The sequence below is a fragment of the Pseudophryne corroboree genome, chromosome 2 (assembly GCF_028390025.1).
Source record: "Pseudophryne corroboree isolate aPseCor3 chromosome 2, aPseCor3.hap2, whole genome shotgun sequence".
NCBI lineage: Eukaryota > Metazoa > Chordata > Amphibia > Anura > Myobatrachidae > Pseudophryne > Pseudophryne corroboree.
In genome coordinates this window covers 768,907,163-768,919,402 of record NC_086445.1, presented here as the reverse complement: position 1 = coordinate 768,919,402, position 12,240 = coordinate 768,907,163, and the positions used below count along the sequence as shown (strand labels likewise).

Here is a 12,240-nt window from a genome sequence, read left to right as displayed (position 1 = left end):
GTGGGAGAAAGAAGCAGAGCGGGACCTAGCGGCTGTGTCATTAGGCGGACCTGTGAATAACAAACACAGACTGACGATGCTGAAGTTAGCTTCTTATTCGGCCGGCTTCTTATTCACTTCTTATTCAAGCTCTAGCTTCTTATTCACTTCTTATTCGAACTCCCGCTTCTTATTCAGATCATTCAGTTTTGCAAGGGTTAATGAGTCTTGGGTAACAAATTTGACACCGGAAATCAACAGAGTAGGGTCCCTTACATATGACCCACTTGTATTTTGCCTGGCCCAACGCTGTTTTGGGCATGAAATACACTGGCAAAGTGGGCACACACACACCATATTTTACCATTTTGAATAAGTAGCTGTAGTTTTGCAAGGGTTAACTAGTCTTGGGCCACAAATCTGACACCTGAAATCAACAGAGGGTGGTTACTTACATATGACGCAGTTGTATTTTGCTTGGCCCAACGCTGTTTTGGGCATGAAATACACTGGCAAAGTGGGCACACACACCATATTTTACCATTTTGAATAAGTAGCTGTAGTTTTGCAAGGGTTAACTAGTCTTGGGCCACAAATGTGAACCCCGAAAACAACAGAGGGTGGTCACTTGCATGTGACCCACTTGTATTTTGCCTGGCCCAACGCTGTTTTGGGCATGAAATACACTGGCAAAGTGGGCACACACACCATATTTTACCATTTTAAATAAGTAGCTGTAGTTTTGCAAGGGTTAACCAGTCTTGGGCCACAAATTTGACAACTGAAATCAACAGAGGGTGGTCACTTGCATGTGACCCACTTGTATTTTGCCTGGCCCAACGCTGTTTTGGGCATGAAATACACTGGCAAAGTGGGCACACACACCATATTTTACCATTTTGAATAAGTAGCTGTAGTTTTGCAAGGGTTAACTAGTCTTGGGCCACAAATGTGAACCCCGAAAACAACAGAGGGTGGTCACTTGCATGTGACCCACTTGTATTTTGCCTGGCCCAACGCTGTTTTGGGCATGAAATACACTGGCAAAGTGGGCACACACACCATATTTTACCATTTTAAATAAGTAGCTGTAGTTTTGCAAGGGTTAACCAGTCTTGGGCCACAAATTTGACAACTGAAATCAACAGAGGGTGGTCACTTGCATGTGACCCACTTGTATTTTGCCTGGCCCAACGCTGTTTTGGGCATGAAATACACTGGCAAAGTGGGCACACACACCATATTTTACCATTTTGAATAAGTAGCTGTAGTTTTGCAAGGGTTAACCAGTCTTGGGCCACAAATTTGACAACTGAAATCAACAGAGGGTGGTCACTTGCATGTTACCCACTTGTATTTTGCCTGGCCCAACGCTGTTTTGGGCATGAAATACACTGGCAAAGTGGGCACACACACCATATTTTACCATTTTGAATAAGTAGCTGTAGTTTTGCAAGGGTTAACTAGTCTTGGGCCACAAATGTGAACCCCGAAAACAACAGAGGGTGGTCACTTGCATGTGACCCACTTGTATTTTGCCTGGCCCAACGCTGTTTTGGGCATGAAATACACTGGCAAAGTGGGCACACACACCATATTTTACCATTTTGAATAAGTAGCTGTAGTTTTGCAATGGTTAACCAGTCTTGGGCCACACATTTGACCCCCAAAAACAACAGAGGGTGGTCACTTGCATGTGACCCACTTGTATTTTGCCTGGCCCAACGCTGTTTTGGGCATGAAATACACTGGCAAAGTGGGCACAATCACCATATTTTACCATTTTAAATAAGTAGCTGTAGTTTTGCAAGGGTTAACTAGTCTTGGGCCACAAATGTGAACCCCGAAAACAACAGAGGGTGGTCACTTGCATGTGACCCACTTGTATTTTGTGTGGCCCAACGCTGTTTTGGGCATGAAATACACTGGCAAAGTGGGCACACACACCATATTTTACCATTTTGAATAAGTAGCTGTAGTTTTGCAAGGGTTAACCAGTCTTGGGCCACAAATGTGAACCCCGAAAACAACAGAGGGTGGTCACTTGCATGTGACCCACTTGTATTTTGCCTGGCCCAACGCTGTTTTGGGCATGAAATACACTGGCAAAGTGGGCACACACACCATATTTTACCATTTTGAATAAGTAGCTGTAGTTTTGCAAGGGTTAACCAGTCTTGGGCCACAAATTTGACAACTGAAATCAACAGAGGGTGGTCACATGCATGTGACCCACTTGTATTTTGCTTGGCCCAACGCTGTTTTGGGCATGAAATACACTGGCAAAGTGGGCACACACACCATATTTTACCATTTTGAATAAGTAGCTGTAGTTTTGCAAGGGTTAACTAGTCTTGGGCCACAAATGTGAACCCCGAAAACAACAGAGGGTGGTCACTTGCATGTGACCCACTTGTATTTTGTGTGGCCCAACGCTGTTTTGGGCATGAAATACACTGGCAATGTGGGCACACACACCATATTTTACCATTTTGAATAAGTAGCTGTAGTTTTGCAAGGGTTAACCAGTCTTGGGCCACAAATGTGAACCCCGAAAACAACAGAGGGTGGACACTTGCATGTGACCCACTTGTATTTTGCCTGGCCCAACGCTGTTTTGGGCATGAAATACACTGGCAAAGTGGGCACACACACCATATTTTACCATTTTGAATAAGTAGCTGTAGTTTTGCAAGGGTTAACCAGTCTTGGGCCACACATTTGACCCCTAAAAACAACAGAGGGTGGTCACTTGCATGTGACCCACTTGTATTTTGCCTGGCCCAACGCTGTTTTGGGCATGAAATACACTGGCAAAGTGGGCACACACAACATATTTTACCATTTTGAATAAGTAGCTGTCGTTTTGCAAGGGTTAACCAGTCTTGGGCCACACATTTGACCCCCAAAAACAACAGAGGGTGGTCACTTGCATGTGACCCACTTGTATTTTGCCTGGCCCAACGCTGTTTTGGGCATGAAATACACTGGCAAAGTGGGCACACACACCATATTTTACCATTTTGAATAAGTAGCTGTAGTTTTGCAAGGGTTAACTAGTCTTGGGCCACAAATGTGAACCCCGAAAACAACAGAGGGTGGTCACTTGCATGTGACCCACTTGTATTTTGCCTGGCCCAACGCTGTTTTGGGCATGAAATAAACTGGCAAAGTGGACACACACACACACACCATATTTTACCATTTTGAATAAGTAGCTATAGTTTTGCAAGGGTGGTCACTTGCATATCAACCACTTGTATTTTGTGTGGCCCAATGCTGTTTTGGGCATGAAATACACTGGCAAAGTGGGCACACACACACACACCATATTTTACCATTTTGAATAAGTAGCTGTAGTTTTGCAAGGGTTAACTAGCCTTGGGCCACAAATTTGACCCCCAAAAACAACAGAGGGTGGTCACTTGCATGTGACCCACTTGTATTTTGCCTTGCCCAACGCTCTTTTGGGCATGAAATACACTGGCAAAGTGGGCACACACACCATATTTTACCATTTTGAATAAGTAGCTGTAGTTTTGCAAGGGTTAACTAGTCTTGGGCCACAAATTTGACCCCCAAAAACAACAGAGGGTGGTCACTTGCATATCACCCACTTGTATTTTGTGTGTCCCAACGCTGTTTTGGGCATGAAATACACTGGCAAAGTGGGCACACACACCATATTTTACCATTTTGAATAAGTAGCTGTAGTTTTGCAAGGGTTAACCAGTCTTGGGCCACACATTTGACCCCTAAAAACAACAGAGGGTGGTCACTTGCATGTGACCCACTTGTATTTTGCCTGGCCCAACGCTGTTTTGGGCATGAAATACACTGGCAAAGTGGGCACACACACCATATTTTACCATTTTGAATAAGTAGCTGTAGTTTTGCAAGGGTTAACCAGTCTTGGGCCACAAAGGTGAACCCCGAAAACAACAGAGGGTGGTCACTTGCATGTGACCCACTTGTATTTTGCCTGGCCCAACGCTGTTTTGGGCATGAAATACACTGGCAAAGTGGGCACACACACCATATTTTACCATTTTGAATAAGTAGCTGTAGTTTTGCAAGGGTTAACCAGTCTTGGGCCACAAATTTGACAACTGAAATCAACAGAGGGTGGTCACTTGCATGTGACCCACTTGTATTTTGCCTGGCCCAATGCTGTTTTGGGCATGAAATACACTGGCAAACTGGGCACACACACCATATTTTACCATTTTGAATAAGTAGCTGTAGTTTTGCAAGGGTTAACCAGTCTTGGACCACAAATGTGACCCCCGAAAACAACAGAGGGTGGTCATTTGCATGTGACCCACTTGTATTTTGCCTGGCCCAACTCTGTTTTGGGCATGAAATACACTGGCAAAGTGGGCACACACACCATATTTTACCATTTTGAATAAGTAGCTGTAGTTTTGCAAGGGTTAACCAGTCTTGGGCCACAAATGTGACCCCCGAAAACAACAGAGGGTGGTCACTTGCATGTGACCCACTTGTATTTTGCCTGGCCCAACGCTGTTTTGGGCATTAAGTACACTGGCAAAGTGGGCACAAACACCATTTTATAAAATGCCATTTTGAATAAGTAGCTGTAGTTTTCCAAGGGTTAACTAGTCTTGGGCCACAAATTTGACACCTGAAATCAACAAAGCGGGGTCAGTTACATATGACCCACTTGTATTTTGTTTGACCCAACGCTGTTTTGGGCATGACATACACTGGCAAAGTGGGCACACACACCATATTTTACCATTTTGAATAAGTAGCTGTAGTTTTGCAAGGGTAAACTAGTCTTGGGCCACAAATTTGACACCTGAAATCAACAAAGCGGGGTCAGTTACATATGACCCACTTGTATTTTGTTTCACCCAACGCTGTTTTGGGCATGACATACACTGGCAAAGTGGGCACACACACCATATTTTACCATTTTGAATAAGTAGCTGTAGTTTTGCAAGAGTTAACTAGTCTTGGGACACAACTGTGAGACCTGCAATCAACAGAATGTGGTCTCTTACATATCACCCACTTGTATTCTGCCTGGCCAAACATTGATTTGTGAATGAAATACGCTGGGAAAGTGGGCACAACCACCATATTATAATTTACCATTTTGAATATGTAGCTGTAGTTTTGCAAGGGTTAACTAGTCTTGGGCGACATATTTGATACCAGAAATCAAGGGTTAGATTAGCTCCTTATCGCACAGGGGAGTCATAGAGAGCCTATGTTGAGTAAAGCTGGCTGAAGTCAGCTCCTATCCTTGCTTGAAAGAAGCTATACTCAGCAGGATTGGGGTAACGGGTCCCAGCAAAGCCCAAGAATATTATGAGTTGCAGCTGAACCCATCTGAGCCTCCAGTGGTCAAACTGGCATAATTGGCCAAACTGAGTAAAACCTGGTTACAGACAGATAAAAACTCTTCTCAGTGGGTAGTGGAAGTGATGGCTCTAGACAGGTCTGGGACTCTAGGTCGACCAGAAAAAGGTCGACACACCTTAGGTCGACATGGACAAAAGGTCGACAAGAACAAGGTCGACATGGAAAAGGGTAGACATGAGTTTTTTATGTTTTTTTGGTGTCGTTTTCTTCGTAGAGTGACCAGGAACCCCAATTAGTGCACCGCATTACCTCGTATGGCTCGCTTCGCTCGCCATGCTTCGGTCATGGTGCCTTCACTCCGCTCCGCTTGGCACAGATTACCGTTCCAATCGTAGTCCACGTGGATGAAAAGGTTCCAAAAAAGAAAAAAATTGTGAAAAACTCATGTCGACCTAAGGTGTGTCGACCAATTGGCAGCGACCTAAGGTGTGTCGACCTTTTTGTTGTCGACTTGGAGTCCGGATACCCTCTAGACCAGGCTATACGGGTATTAGACTGTGGTGTAAAACACTGGGCCTTTGCAGGCTGACCCCCAGACAATTGAGGAGCTAGCAGTGGTGATTGAAAGGTACCTGACCCTGGGAAATTTTTATAAAGCCAAGCAAGGGTTACAGCCAGTACCTAAGCCCAATACCCAGATCCCCATTGTTAAACCAAACAGCCCGTCTCCACTCATATGTTTTGAGTGCAGAGAGCCCAGTCATGCACAGCGGTACTTCCTAAAGCAGGGTGAGCTAGTGGATTGCAGCTCAGGGAAAACAGCACAACCTGTATTCAGTATGGCGCCTGGAATTATTTCCCCAGCTGAAACTACCGTTTTATCTGATGGTACAGATTGAAGGCTGTGATATCTGGGCCTTGGTTGATACTGGCAATGAATTGTCTATCATCTCTGCTAACCTGGTTCTTCCCGGGTCTGGCCAGGTTGTGCTTCTGGTAAAGATGCTATGTATACTTGGTGACATAGAAGAATGCCCATGAGTGCACCTGCCGGTGGTGATTAAAGTAAGACCAGTAAAAATGGAAGTCACAGTAGCTTCCAAACCTCCTTATCCACTAATCCTGGGCCAGGACTTCCCACTGTTGCAGGAGTTTGTTACCTGGCATGACATTGGAAGACAGACAAAGGTTAAGCTGTCGCAGGGGCCAAGATCTACTGGAAGCCAAGGTTGTATGACTGTAAAGCCCTCTCTTGCCAGTGAGATTGAGACACATTAGTCCCCCATTTGCGAAAGAGTGTTTTTGCAGGACTTTAGGCGAGATCAACATAACGATGGCAACTTGTCCAATACTTTTTAAAATGTGGTAGTGGTAAATGGTAAGGTAAACTCTGCTTTACCACCTGAAGGTGTACCTTACTTTATGTGAAAAAAAAATTGTTTTACCTTGTAACTTATTTGCAAGGTAAAAGGGTAGACCAGTTGCTGATTCCCCGAAAACATGAGCAGCGGGTATTGAGGGCGGCTCACATGCATTTATGGGGTGGCCATTTAGGGGAGATGAAAACTCTCCAGCGTATCCAGCTATGGTTCTCCTGGCCAGGCATTCATGCTGCAGTAAAAAAATATTGTCAGGGATGCCCAGTGTACCAAAAGAATGCACCCCAGACAGAATTTAGGACGACCTTGGTTTTCCGGACTATAATTTCCATGCCTATTGAGCCAATTTTTATAGATCTGATAGGGCCAGTAGAAAAATCGGATCATGGGCATCAGTATATATTGGTGACGGTGGACTACTCCGGGTACCCGGAGGCCATACCACTATGTAACATGAAATCTAGCACTATTGTCCGGGAGTTCTTGATGCTGTATACCCGTCTAGGAATACCAATAGAGGTCCTGACCGTCTAAGGTACCCCTTTTGTGTCTAAATTAATGAAATACCTGTGTCGCCTGTTAAAGGTGGATAGAATTACCATTTCGGTTTACCACCCGCAGACAGACGGCTTGGTTGAATGCTTTAACAGAACCCTTATGCAGATGATGAAAAGGGCAGTGTCACAGGAGAAGCGAGATTAGGACCTACTCTTACCTTAGCTAATGTTGGCAGTTTGAGAGGTACCCCAAATCTCTTTTATTATTATTATTATTATTATTATTATTATCCTTTATTTATACAGAGACTTTATATAGAGACTGTATGGGGTTTAGACCCTTCAAACTCCTCTATGGTAGACAACGTAGAGGGATACTAGATCTATTAAAAGATGGGTGGGAGCAGCAATTGTCCCAAGGGGATGCGGTCAAGATCCCGCCGGACAGAATCCCTTTGGTCGAAATACCGACGCCGGAACCCCGACCGGCACAATCCCGACATATTCTGCCTCCGTGGGTGTCCACGACACCCATAGAGGGAGAATATAAAAGTGTGCCGAGCATAGCAAGGCACCGTGCCTGCAGCGTGGCGAGCGAAGCGAGCCCGCAAGGGGCTGCGTTCTGCTCGCCACCCCTGTCGGGATTGTGTGGTCGAAATTCCGGCGTCTGTATTTCAACCGCCGGGTTCCCGTCCAGTGGGATTTAGTACTGATCCCGTCCCAAGAGCCTAACATCGTTCAGTTTGTGTCCCAATTGTATGGCTGTCTAAGGCAAATTGCGCCACTTCTGACCAAGCATATGGTAAGAGCTCAACAGGATCAAAAACGCAGTCATGGCGTTACTGCTGTCAACCGGACTCTCAATAGGGGCAACAAGGTACTGATACTGTGTCTAGGTACGGCAGGAAGGTAGAAGGAAAGAGGTAAAAATCTACCATGTGAATTTGTTGAAGCCTTGGAAAGTGCCAGTCATCCCTCTTTAGTGGCCATGAAAACCCCAGAATGTCAGGTGCCTACTGAAGTAACTTTGAGTCCTAGCCAGAAACAAGAAGTGGTAAACTTAGTAGCACAGTACCAGGTTGTGTTCTCTGCCCTCCTGGGGAAAACTCAAATCATATAGCATGACAATGTTACTCCACCCGGGGGGGTGATAAAGCAAAGGCCATATTGTATATCTGAGGCCCAACAGGCAGCAGTAAAACGGGAACTGGAAGTGATGCGGCGCTTGAGGGTCATAGAGTAGTCAAACAGTGAATGGAATAATCCCATTTTTTTTTTTAAACCCAAGCCTTTTGGAGCTTTGAGATTCTGTAATGACTTCAGAAAGTTAAATAAAGTTCCTCGGTTTGATTCCTATCCTATGCCCTGGGTTGATGAACTGATAGAAACTTAGCAATAAGCCAGTATCTAACTATGCTAGATTTACTGAAGGGGTACTGGCAAATTCCTCTGATGGAAGCCGCCAAAGCAACAACAGCCTTCTCTACCACAGTGGGTTTGTTCCAGTCGAACCTTCCAAAGGTGGATGCAGTGTTACAGTCTCTACAGGCACAAGGGTTCACAGCTAACCTGGAGAAGTGTGCCATCATAACTGTGGAGGCAAAGTATCTGGGGTATATTGTATGCCAAGGGTAAGTTAAACCTCAACCCAGCAAGGTGGAAGCAATCTTCACATGGCCTAAGCTAAAATGTATGTCGCAACTCAGGATATTCTTTGGTCTGGTGGGCTATTATCGTAGGTTCAGGGGTGGAACTTGCAGCGGTGCAACCGGTGCAATGCACCAGGGCCCCTCCACGATGAAGGGGCCCACAGCCGGAGGCATTACAATGAGTCAGACTGACTCATTACATGCCATCTGCAAGCCGCCGGTTCCCCTAAACAGAATGAGGCTGAGCTGGTGTGCAGAGCTGCAGTCTGGCCAGAGGGGGAGGAGGATGCAGTGGAGAAGTCTGGAGAAGGAGAAGGGGCCATCTTCCCCTCTCATTCACGGGCAGCCCATCTGTTTCTTTTTGCTACCGGAGCCGGAGCATCACGTGACCATGCGGCTAAACTGTAGAGTATATGAGGTAGTGCAGCAGCATTCCTTGTAAGGCGGTCAGGCAGCTGTGTGTTTATTTTTATTTTATTATACATTTTTCTAATTGTAAATTTCATCCTGCAAACTCAGACTCGCGGAGCCTACATTGAGGGGGCGGAGATTGGTAGGTGGTGGGCAAGGTTGTTACAGTAAGCTGGTCTCTCTGCAAATAGTAATGGTGATTGTGCAGTGACATATAACATACAGCACAGCATAGAGTGACCCCCACTAAGGCAGCCAGGCACAGGGTCATGTGTTGTCACCCAGGGTGCATGTGCTGCTGCTGCTGGCTGCATGATGCATAGTGTGGACATCTGTCTCCATGGGCCTTGTGTATCCTTGTACAAAGGAATTGTCCCATCTTTATACAGTGAGAAGTCTCCTGAGTTTTTGTGGGAGTTGGATACAATTGGCCGACAGTTATCATATTGATATTCATTATGTCGACATGAAGAACTGTCAACAAACAGTCCCTTGTGATCTAGCAGTTTCGTACTTTATACCGGTGACAGCAGTGCCTTTTTCTGGATCACATTGCATTGGCGATGTCTCAGCAGTGTTCTGGTGAGTATTTTCCCCATTATCCCTAATCCCTAAACCTTCCCCTAGTAGCTAACCTTAACCTTTTCCCCTCCCCACAGCCTAACCCTAGCCACCACCCCAGTGCCTCCTCCCCCGCCCCCAGCAGCCTAACCCTAAAACTTTACCGTAGTGCCTACTATATTGGCGTTACGTGTAAAAGGAGCTCTACTGTGTGGCGTAATGTGTATAAGGAGCTCTACTGTGTGGCGTAACCTGTATAAGGGGTATTACTGTGTGGTGTAACATCTATAAGAAGCACCACTGTGTGGCGTAACGTGTATAAGGAGCACTATTGTGTGGCGTAAAGTGTATAAGGACCATTACTGTGTGTTGTAACGTGTATAAGGAGCTCTACTGTGTTGCGTAACATGTATAAGGAGCAGTACTGGGTGGAGTAACGTGTTATCAGGAGCACTACTGTGTGGTATAACGTTTATTAAGAATACTACTGTGTGGCGTAACATGTATAAGAGGCACTACTGTGTGTTGTAATGTGTATAAGGAGCACTACTGTGTGGCGTAACGTGTAGAAGGAGCTCTACTATGTGGCATAATGCGTATAAGAAGCAGTACTGTGTGGCATAACGTGTTTCAGGAGCACTACTGTGTAGCGTAACGTATATAAGGAGTACTACTGTTCAGTGTAATGTAATGTAAATCCGTGTAATGTAACAAGTTTGCACTACTGTGTGGCATCATTTGAATTGGTGGTACTATTGTGTGCCCACACCCCTTTTCAATGAGACCATGCCCTATTTTTTGACACACATGTTTTGGATCTTGGGGGGGCTGGGGATACGCATTTTGTTGCACCTGGGCCCACCATGGTCTTGTTCCGGCACTGCGTAGGTTCATGCGCGAATTTGCCACAAGGCAGCATCATTCACTGAATGTCTGAGGAAACAGCCCCCAGACAAGATCTAATCACAGATGTGCTAAATGTAGCACATCTACAATCATGTACTGACATGCGGGTGGATGCCCAGCACAGGGCTAGTTCGCCCCGCATGACTGGCCCTAGCCCCCCCCTCGCACAGGTACCCCCCCCCCCACGGTCCAGATAGGCCTCCGTTGTCCGGACCGTGGTTCTATAGCCGGTGGCATGCCCCTTCCCACCACGTGACCGCCTCTGCCTGTCAATCAGGCAGAGGCGATCGAAGCCCTGAGATGCGGATAGAATCTCACTGGGCTCCCGGAGTGCGCACTCCACAAAGTAATTCAGACTGTGATCGTTGCCGCTGCAGTGATGCAGTCTGAATTACCCCCTAGGCCCGCAGACACTACTTTGCAGAATTTTAAAAAAGCTTTGTGCGCAGAGCCTGTATTGCAGGCTCCTGATTTCAGGTGTAAAATTTGTGGCCCAAGACTAGTTTACCCTTGCAAAACTACAGCTCCTTATTCAAAATGGCAAAATATGGTGTGTGTGCCCACTTTGCCAGTGTATTTCATGCCCAAAACAGCGTTGGGCCACACAAAATACAAGTGGGTGATATGTAAGTGACCACCCTCTGTTGACTTCACGTGTCAAATTTGTGGCCCAAGACTAGTTAACCCTTGCAAAACTACAGCTACTTATTCAAAATGGCATAATATGGTGTGTGTGCCCACTTTGCCAGTGTATTTCATGCCAAAACAGCGTTGGGCCACACAAAATACAAGTGGGTGATATGTAAGTGACCACCCTCTGTTGATTTCAGGTGTCAAATTTGTGGCCCAAGACTAGTTAACCCTTGCAAAACTACAGCTACTTATTCAAAATGGCAAAATATGGTGTGTGTGCCCATTTTGCCAGTGTATTTCATGCCCAAAACAGCGTTGGGCAAAGCAAAATACAAGTGGGTGATATGTAAGTGACCACCCTCTGTTGATTTCACGTGTCAAATTTGTGGCCCAAGACTAATTAACCCTTGCAAAACTACAGCTACTTATTCAAAATGGCAAAATATGGTGTGTGTGCCCACTTTGCCAGTGTATTTCATGCCTAAAACAGCGTTGGGCCAGGCAAAGTACAACTGCGTCATATGTAAGTGACCACCCTCTGTTGTTTTTGGGGGTAAAATTTGTGGCCCAAGACTAGTTAACCCTTGCAAAACTACAGCTACTTATTCAAAATGGTAAAATATGGTGTGTGTGCCCACTTTGCCAGTGTATTTCATGCCCAAAACAGCGTTGGGCCAAGCAAAATACAAGTGGGTCACATGCAAGTGACCACCCTCTGTTGTTTTTGGGGGTCAAATTTGTGGCCCAAGAATAGTTAACCATTGCTAAACTACAGCTACTTATTCAAAATGGTAAAATATGGTGTGTGTGCCCACTTTGCCAGTGTATTTCATGCCCAAAACAGCGTTGGGCCAAGCAAAATACAAGTGGGTCACATGCAAGTGACCACCCTCT

The 12,240-nt window shown here is 45.6% G+C and overlaps 1 protein-coding gene across 2 annotated transcripts in view; it reads left to right on the top strand.

Annotated features, from left to right (window-relative positions):
- Positions 1 to 12,240, top strand: part of LOC135047970 (arylsulfatase H-like) — a 283,561-nt gene that overhangs the window by 265,604 nt on the left and 5,717 nt on the right. The gene's annotated exons all lie outside the window — the stretch shown is intronic.